The 3,246-nt window shown below is 36.6% G+C and overlaps 1 long non-coding RNA gene across 1 annotated transcript; it reads right to left on the bottom strand.

The window, feature by feature from the left end:
• Positions 1–1,586: 1,586 nt before the first annotated feature.
• On the bottom strand, positions 1,587–2,781 carry LOC113321780. The gene is made up of 3 exons (XR_003346875.1): positions 2,590–2,781; positions 2,429–2,500; positions 1,587–2,018 (listed from the first exon to the last, which is right to left on the bottom strand). It is a non-coding gene; the product is annotated as an uncharacterized LOC113321780 (long non-coding RNA).
• Between the last annotated feature and the right edge of the window lie 465 nt (positions 2,782–3,246).

Raw genomic sequence — 3,246 nt, 5'->3', positions numbered from 1 at the left:
TCTAGGGGAACTTGGTGAGGACACTATATGTTTATTCAAGCGTTTGAAGAATTATTTAGTTAGCAACGATGCTAGTAGTGGTTTGGTAATTTTATTTTTCATAGGCTAGGTATTGCTATTCAAAAAGGGGTTGGTGCCCATCTTGTTGCTAGGATGCCAAACTAACCTTATTTTTATTGTATTATTATTTCAGAAAAATAATAATATTATGTGATATCATGATCAAAACAAATATATTTTCTTTTCTTTTTAATTTCTTAATATTAGAAATGTGATCAAGACCAAGTCAACAAGTCATGACTTTGTAGGAAATTTGACTTGGACAAATACTAACCTTATCTCTTGATTTTGTCGACAAAACCGAAACCGAAAAATCTGCTTCTTCCGAAGACTGTGAAAATGACAGGATTACTACGTGTGTTACTACATACTACATGTGTTAACATACGTATTGATACTGTTAAGTAATATGATACTAGATATGTTATGTATTGATACTAATTAGATCTAGAAGGGTGTCTTAAGCATTTAGAAAACACACTTTATAGTCTCCACAAAGTTTTCGGACCAACGAGTAAATAATCTGGTCCGAAAACATTTGGACTAGCGAATAAATTGGTTTCACGGATGGACTAGCCAGTCACCAGATCATGAAAAACTGGATTAACTAATAATTCCTAGATGTGTTTGTGGTAGTTTAGTGGGTTAACGGGTCGAAACTGGCAGTAGGGCCAGTTCGATTAGCTGGGCTCCGGTAGGACTTGAGCCCAGCCTTTAGAGCAGTAGATCCTATAACTTAGTGACGTGGGATTGCAGCATATAATTTTTGAAAATAAACTAGAGCAAGGGACTGTAAAACAAATATAATATACTTAAAAAATAAATTTGAGAAAAGGAGTACAAAATAAATATAGTATGAAAGGTAGGAGTGAAACTTGAGCCGCCAAAACTAGTCTACAGTGCTCCAATAAAATAAAACTCGGTTATTAAATGATGGTTTTGGGATGATATCTACACATGATTTTAGGTCCTTATTTAAAGGCCCATCCAATCATTAGAAATCATGACGTCTTGAAAGAGAAAGAAGAGACTGAGAGGCGACGAAATCACCATTTACTCCGTCTCTTTCTTCCTAATTTTTTTTACTATACGAGTATTCCGGTTGAATTCTGCTTACTCCGGTTGACTAACTTGACTTCTGCTTTTTTTTGTTTTGTTTTTTTTTTGACTTCTGCTTACTCCGGTGAATTATCACCGGATAAACTATTATCTTTGATGTAAAAATTCTACAAATATTTTGAGATTGGGGTCTCTACCTAAACATGACGGTGGGGTCTCACTACCAGACTACCTTCAGTGTTTCCAGAAAAAAAAACTGGTCATTTAAGAGACATCGTGCGATTTTTCTGCTTCAAAAAAAAAAAATTGTTGCGATTTTTGCCACATCTGACATGCTAAAAATGTTGCAAACGCCCTGCAATTTCACTAGAATTAATAAATGTCATTCTGTTTCCCCGACAAAGCTGTGCACTTCCCCACCAATTGTGCTACAGAAATTTAATAGCAAGTATTTACTGAGAAGCTCAAAAATAAAAAGAATTTCATTGAATTCATCTCAAAATATGTTCTACTGATCCTTGTAAAGGTAACATCACATTGAACGAAATTCAGTTCTTCCTTATTCAACAAAAACTGAACAAAATAAATTTAACCTCATTTTGAAACCAGAAGCAACAATTTAAAATGCCACAATTCACCAAATTAAAAAGCTGAAACACTTGGACAAAAACACTGCAAAAGTGTTGGATTGTGGTTGAAATGCTGCTACTAAGATCGGGACTGGAGCAGGAGACACAAGAGCTACCAATGCAAACCTAAGATGGCGTCTTTGGAGATTCGAGCTGCAAACTGAAAATGTGCTGAGCTACATATCTTTGGTTTTCTAGTTGAACTTGCGTCATTCTGGTGGATGAGATGTCTGGCATTGGAGAACCAAGCCAATAACCACAAAAAGAAGCCTGTTTGAAACACGAATTTATGGTCAATTTAATAAAGATAAGAAGCCTGTTTTCTAGTTAATGACTACATGATATAACAAATGAATCTTGTTATACTACCTATCAACATGAAACCTTGAGAGTTATTTATTACCAGTTGGGATATCCCCAAAGAGATAATTGTAAGATACAGTGCTATATTACAGAGAAAAGACTTAAGTTTCTATTAGTATCTCAAAAGGGCTTGGTCGTCCTATATTGTGCAAACAACAATGAATTTGTAGGGAGAGTAAACTTACAACACACTAAGACTCCGACAAATATTAACAACACACCATCTAATTATTGTATTCCACGTTCCTGAATTTTTTTGCACACAAAAAGTTGAGTCACACCGTGAAGGGAGGGAGGGAGGGAAGGAGAGAACTCACAGTGTATACAAATTCTGAAGCTGGCCAAGTTCTTGAGGGATTAGACCAGTGAGCCGATTATGTGAAAGGTCTCTAGAATTGAACAAATAGTATGTAAATTTGTAATCATGAAATAACAAGTAAACGATAATGACCAAAATTCAAAAGCGGAAGATTCTCACATCTCTAGGACACTCCTAAGATTGCCAAACTTTGACGGATCTCTTCAGCTAAATGGTTCTTGCTTATCACGAAAAACAAATGTGTTAAGAGGAACGATAAAGGGAGTAACAGAAAAGTAGGTTTAAAGAAACATAAGCTTTGATTAAGAAAACAAACCGTTAAGGAGATACTCCAAGTCACCAATCAAAACCAGATATCTTCATGTTCGAAAGGTCCCTGGAGAAACACACATGCCATAAAACTGAAGTTCCAGAAATTTTTCTAGAAATCGTCAGCCTACACAGTTGTTCTATCGAGCAACTTCTAGATAGAGAAGCAGTTCCACATAATAATTGATCAAAGAAGATGATACTCAGAATCATGTAGTACCCTCGGGCCTCTTAAAACAGCTATGCAACCAGGATAAGGCATATGCGTACAGGCTGTGCGAGGAGTTGGAGATCATGCAGGCAGCTCTCTGGACCTTGTAAAGATCACCTCATGGTACAACAGTAGGCGGATGGCAGTTGATACCACACTTGGAAGCAGCTGGCCACCAATCAACAAACTGGATGGTTCTCTTAGTCTTGATGGTGGCAACAGCTTCATTAACGTCCTCGGGCACAACATCACCAATGTACATCAGACAACAAGCCATGTATTTTCTACGGCATGGA

Source organism: Papaver somniferum, chromosome 11 (assembly GCF_003573695.1).
Source record: "Papaver somniferum cultivar HN1 chromosome 11, ASM357369v1, whole genome shotgun sequence".
In the NCBI taxonomy this organism is placed as follows: Eukaryota; Viridiplantae; Streptophyta; class Magnoliopsida; order Ranunculales; family Papaveraceae; genus Papaver; species Papaver somniferum.
Note: the sequence above shows the minus strand (reverse complement) of the source record. Positions and strands in the feature narration are given on the sequence as shown.